A 6,585-nucleotide genomic window follows, 5' to 3' on the forward strand; every position below is an offset into this window, starting at 1 on the left:
TTTTTTATTATTATTATTGTTATTTTAATTATTTTAATTGTTGTTGTTATAATTTATGTTGTTGTTTTAGTTGTTCATTATTTTTATGGTTATTGCTTTCGTTATTTGTTATTTTTATTGTTATTATTATTGTTATTGTTATTGTTATGATTGCTGTTATTGTTATTGTAGTTGTTTTTATTGTTTTTATTATTGTTGTTGTTGTTGTTGTTGTTATTATTAATATTATTGACTTCAGCCCTAGTTGCAAAAGCACGATGCTATAAGCCCAATGGTTCAGGCAGAAAATGATAGGCCAGTGAAAAAAAGAAAAAAAAAGGTAAATAAACCACATGGTAAATAAGGGACACCTGATATAAAATATTTTTAGAATAGTAACAATATTGAAAAAGGATCTTTCGAATATAAGCTATAAAGGCAGACTTTTATTAGTCTGTTCAACATAAAGACATTCGCTGCAAGCTTTGAACTTTTGAGGTTCCACCGATTCAACTCCCTGATTAGCAAGATCATTCCAAAACTGGTCATAGCTGGAATAGAACTTCTAGATTACTGTGTGGTATTGAGCCTTAAGATAGAGAAGGCAAAGCAATAAGAAATAACTGCATACCTATTATAGCATTATTAGCAGGACGATACAGTCTTGGAAGATTTGAGTGCAAAGGATAGTCAGAATTATGAAAAATCTTATGCTTCATGCATAGATAACTAATTGAGTGAAGGTACAAGAAATTAATAATTAGATCAGGAATAAGTAATTAAATAAACCGCAAGTTCTTGTCCATCTACTGAAGATCAGAGAGAACAATACACGAAACAAGGCAGAATGAAAGAATTAAAAAAAAATCTTCAAAATACATTGGCCACCGAAAATTTTCAATGACTTTCTCAGTAAGGCATTTTTTTGTACAATTGAAGAAGAAACACAGAATGTGTCTCTCAAAAGGGAATTTGCTATTGAGTCTCACTTAGAATTTTAAGTCACAGATTTAAAGAAACATTATTAATGCAGAGATCTGGATGTCGAGGAACTATTATCCTCGACCAACTTACAATCATAATTTGAGTTTTGTTAGGGTTCAACTTATTGTCCCATAATTTCCACTATGCGCTAATTTTACCTAGGTCTCTATTAAGGGATTCAGCAACCCCAGATCTACATTTAGGAAAATTAAAGCAAAGAGAGTAGTATGATCTGCATATGAAAAGATCTTATTTTGTAGGTCAAACTACATCTCATGTGTATATAGCATGAACAGTAATGAGCCAGGAACACTACCCCAAGGGACCTCAGATATCTCATTTCTATATTCACAATCATACCCACCTCCAAAAATTTGCAATCAATTGATCAAGAATTCAATTATGAAGCTAAGAAAATAACCACCTACTCCAAACTGTTTGAGTTGGAAAACAAGGGTTCATGATTAACACGGTAAAAGGCAGCACTAAAAGCAAGGCCAATCATTTGAACTTCCTTACACAGTTAAGGGATTTCTTTACAACATTGGAGAGTGTAAAAAGGGCATCACATGCTCCTAGGCTTTTACGAAAACCAGATTGTACACTAAGGAAGAGATACCTATTTAGGTGTTTTACCAAAAGATAATGTGGGAGTTATGGAAACTGGGCAGTAATCATCTGGATTAGAGCTACCAAAATGCATTTACGTAATGGAGTAACATTACTAATTTCCAACATTTACAAATAGAACCTCTTCTTGCTAACTTGCAGAAAATAACAGATAATGTAGGAGCTAAGAAATCAGCAGTCTTCATAAAAGCAAAGGAAAAATACCATTTAGGTCTACACCTCCATAGACATCAAGGTCCACCAAGAGTGTTATAATTTCATATCACCCAAAAGCTAAACTAGTTGCTAAACATCAAGGTCCATCATGAGTGTTTTAAATTCACATCAACAAAAAGCTAAACTAGTTGGTTTAGCCTCAGGAAAATAGGAATGAGGAAGATCGAGTTTCTCATTACCCTGCTTACTGTCAAACACGTCAGCTAAAAGAGTGGCCTTTTCCTTTGGACAGGGATTGATATAGCCATCTAGTTTAAGCAAAGGAAGAACTGTTAGGTCTACACCAAGAACGTAGAATTAAGTGTAGCCCACCATTTATGCTCCTAGGTTGTACCTGAAAGATTTCTTTTATTGTTAAATTGTATTCCTTTTCAGTTGAAGTATAAACTCTCCGTGCAACAACTCATAATTGAGTATAGTTATTGTAAGTCAAATCGAATCTGTTACCATTTCAAAGATGATAGGCTTTCTGCTTCTCCAAATAAGTACTTCTACATTCATCATTGAACCAGGATTTGACTTTCACTTGGCACTTTAGCGCATGAGAATTGATATGCCAATCAATTAAGGTATCCAAATTCTCATTCAGTAGCACAAAAGACTCAAAACTTTAATACAATTGTGACCAATTCTAATTCAAAATATCCTCAAAATTACATTATATTCTGTTTCATACTTTATATAAATCTTACAAGAGTATGACACATCAGGGACAGGCTACTCAGTGTTAACTACTAATAAAAGGAAAAAAAAAATATGTTGAATCATTTGATGAAGTCTACTAACGCTAAACCTCAGTTTAATCCACCAACTACTTTGAGCTGCTTCAGATTTTGAAGGAACGATTGATTCTTGAGCCCAGGCACTCTTTGTATCAAGCCAGAGTCATCGACAATGGCATATGATTAGGGCATGTGGAACTTCAACTTAGAGGCATTCGTCAAATCAATATATCTTGCTCTGAGTCCAGAAAAATTGAAGTTTCTTTGAGCACATGATTCAAGCAATTTTTTCAAGCTGATAAAGAATTTAACTACTTACTCCCTGGCATTCAAAATACTGAAAGCAAGACTGATTAAGCTAATAGGTTAAGTCTTATAAAATACTGCTTGGCTACTCACAAACAACAGGCTGGTAAAATATTGGGCCAGTTTCCAGAAATACTGAAAAATTTCTCCCAATACTGGTACCTACTATTTACTGCTACTAAAAGGGGGAAGAATTAATCATCAATCACGCTTTCCTAACAAGTGGGACTTCTAATGTCATTGCATAAGGGCAACATGAGAACCTTAAATTTAATCTTCATTCGCACTGCTGTGAAATAGACATGTACACTTGAACTGGTCCAGCTGACCTCAAAGTATATCACACAAAGTCCACACTGACAGCATCTCATGGATCAGAAACAACAGCATTGTCTAACACTGTACATAACATAATTAAGTGTCAGAAAGGATTTACTCTGTGGAGGGGTTATCATCTTGGAAAATTATGTAAGTCAAAGAATGCAGGCCAAGGATGAGATGATTGGACACTTTACTCAGATATGTTGCTTTTCAGCAAGGGTGAAAACAGGTACCAAACTGGAGGTATTATCAGTGACCACAACATTGAATGGCATCTTCCGTGCAGTCACAAAAATCATTTTAGAAGATAAGGTACAAGCGGAATCTTGAGTGTCTGGAAGTTCACTGAGTTTCCTCGGACTTGAAGTTGCATAATCTGATGATCTTATGTTATTGCCTGCAACAGGAAGTTTCTATGGCCTCTGCTCAGTATCAGTGACCACAGCTTTGAATGAAATCTCCTGGGCAGTCACGAAGATTATTCTAGAACCTAAGGCACAAAGAGAAGCTTGAGTGACTTTGGAAGTTCACCAAGCTAATGCAGACTTGAAGTTGCATAAACTGCTGGTCTTGCGTTATTACTTGAAACAGGAAGTTTCTATGGCCTCTGCTCACCAGACCACTGAAATATCTGAATTCTGTTGTGTCGGTCTGACTATAAATGACAGCTAGTAAGAGTGTTTTCAACTGTACATCATAGAATATCTGTGCTGTCCTGTTCTAATAAGCCATTAATTTTTGAAGCAGTATAAATCTTTCCCCATTGAGCGTGAAGAATGGCAAACTCCTCTGGAGTTATGCAGTTCAACAGTCATTGCAGCTAATATTCTGATACTTTTTAAGCCTGGTTTCTGATTGATGGACAATACAAGATCTCATTACCACAATGGAAAGGAATGTAAGTTCATTGGAGATGAGGCAGAGCACATACTACAAGAAGGGTTCATCAAACTTGTCAAGCTCAAGTAGTCGTCATGATGAGAGGAGTAAGAAACAGAATGGCAGTGGACTACTCCCTAACAATCAACCGTTTCACAAGCCTGAATGCAGACATAGTCCCAGCAATATTTGATATGACAGAGATGATCTTCATGTAGAGCTACTTCAGCTCCATTGACCTGAAATCAGCATGCTACTAAATACATCTATTATTATTATTATTATTATTATTATTATTATTATTATTATTATTATTATTATTATTAATTATTATTATTATTATTATTATTATTATTATTATTACATGGTAATCTACAATCCTAGTTGGAAAAGCAGGATGCTATAAACTCAGGGACCCCAACAGGGAAAAAAGCTCTAGGAATTGAAGAGAAAATGTACGTTGGTTTTTATGTGTGTTGATGACCATTTGAGTTTTTTCAGATCCTTTTGTCATTCCAAATGGAGTTGCCCATTCTCAGCTGATTCTGGACAGTATTATCCATACTGGAAGCTTGGAGGACTCCTTTGCCTATGTGGAAGACATCATATTTTGTAGCCCCTTTAAGGAAGAACATAATGTCAACTGAGAATAGTTCTGTTCAGTGGCTGAAACGGTAGGACTGATTGTTAATCAGGAAAAGAGCCAAATATGATCAGACACTCATCGCAGTGTTAGGCCACATCGTCAGAGATCAATAAAGTGCATGTGACCCTTGATGGTTATTGCCTACATGTCGTTAAGTTCTTGAACTACTGACAAGAGCACAGAAAGCATCCAACAGACTCAAGTAGGAGATATTGTAGGATTTCCTCTGTGTAATAGATTACAATACATAATTTGTTGTTGAAATAGATGTATCAGCTGAGGCCATCGTAACATCTTTAACCGTAAGCAGAATAGTAGGCTTGAAAATGACATGAGTAAAACTAAGAGAATGTCTAATGAAAATGGAAATTTTAAAGTTTATAGAAAAACCTATAGAGATTGATAACAATGTATATACTCAGGACAGACAGTACAGGTTTCCCCCAGGACATGAGACTAATATTAAGTATGCGTTGGAGATATTTTGTTAAATAAAATGATAATATGAAAAGTAAAAAGCCACTCACTCTAAAACGAAAAGTGTATAATCTGATAGTCCTACCAGTATTAAATTATGCATCAGAAACGTAGAGATATACCAAAGCCTTAGAATATAAGCTACTTACAACTCCAATGGTTGCGGAAAGAAGAATGATAAGAATAACATTAACCCACAGAAAAAGACCATCATGGATACAAGAGCAAAGTAAAGTAGAGGATATTCTAACAAAAAGTATAAAAAGAAATTGACATAGGCAGGACATATAATGAGGATGGCAGATAATAGATTGAAAAAAGGAATAATAGTATAGGTACCTAGAGAATGCAAAAAAAAAAAAAGAGATAGAGAGAGAAGGAAAAGGAATAATGGAGTGAGGCGATCAGAAAACTTGTAAGTATAGACTGACATAGACGAAAGTGTAAAGACATGTTTAAAGTCTTTATCCGGCTGTGGTCTAGCAAAGGCTGATGGAGATGATCTTAAGATATACAATATATATATATATATATATATATGTATATATATACATATATATATATATATATATATAATTTATATATATACATATATATATATATATATATACATATATATATATATATACATATATATTAATATGTATATATATATATATATGTGTGTGTGTGTGTGTATATATATATATATATATACATATATATATATATATATATAATATATGCGTGTATATACTGTATATATATATATATATATAAATATATATATACTGTATATATATATATATATATACATATATATATATATATTTATATATTTATATATATATATTATATATATGTATATATATATATATACATATATATATATGTATATATTTTACAGTATATATATATATATATATATATTATATATTTATATATATATGTATATATATGTAATATATTTATATATAGATATATACATATATATATATATATATATATAGATATATAGATATATATATACAGTATTATATTATATATATATATAAATATATATATATATATATATATATATTGTATATGCAATAAACCATAAGTAAAGTGAAAATACTGAGTGACTGCTGACTAGTTTTTACCTCTACAAAATCATCAAGAAAACTAAGTTATTGATATAGCTTCTTATGTTATATATTATAGCCTATAATGAGAGTCTAAACAAACATACAAACTTTTGTAGGACAAAATATCACTAATTTGTCACCTTTGTGGGTCGAGTTAATTTCCTGTTAGTCAAGCGGAATGGTTCCGGGAAAAGCCGAGATTTCCAGGTATAATTTCTGGACCTTTAGATAATTACTTACAATTTCTTTATCACAATTAGAGATTACATTAAATGATTTTACTTATCCATGTCTACGCTAAAGCCTATACATAGCCTAT

Source organism: Palaemon carinicauda, chromosome 36 (assembly GCF_036898095.1).
Source record: "Palaemon carinicauda isolate YSFRI2023 chromosome 36, ASM3689809v2, whole genome shotgun sequence".
Classification (NCBI taxonomy): domain Eukaryota; kingdom Metazoa; phylum Arthropoda; class Malacostraca; order Decapoda; family Palaemonidae; genus Palaemon; species Palaemon carinicauda.